General features: G+C 24.0%; 1 protein-coding gene across 1 annotated transcript in view; it reads left to right on the top strand.

Annotated features, from left to right (window-relative positions):
- Positions 1-204, top strand: part of LOC119594648 — a gene marked incomplete in the record, with an annotated part of 85,920 nt that overhangs the window by 41,597 nt on the left and 44,119 nt on the right.

Raw genomic sequence — 204 nt, 5'->3', positions numbered from 1 at the left:
TAAATTTTAACCTAAGGTAGTTAAGTGAGAGCTGTAAAATGAATTTAGTTTTTTTTGTGTGTTTATATTATTATATTTTTAGAATTTATTTTAGGTAATATTTTATTTATCTTAAACATTATTTTTACCATTATAGCCACAAGTAATTCCCCCAAACACCCTTACCAATAATTAGACCTTTACACTTAACCATTTAACCATTTC

This window comes from Penaeus monodon, chromosome 34, assembly GCF_015228065.2.
Source record: "Penaeus monodon isolate SGIC_2016 chromosome 34, NSTDA_Pmon_1, whole genome shotgun sequence".
In the NCBI taxonomy this organism is placed as follows: Eukaryota; Metazoa; Arthropoda; class Malacostraca; order Decapoda; family Penaeidae; genus Penaeus; species Penaeus monodon.
This window is presented reverse-complemented; position numbering and strand designations above follow the sequence as displayed.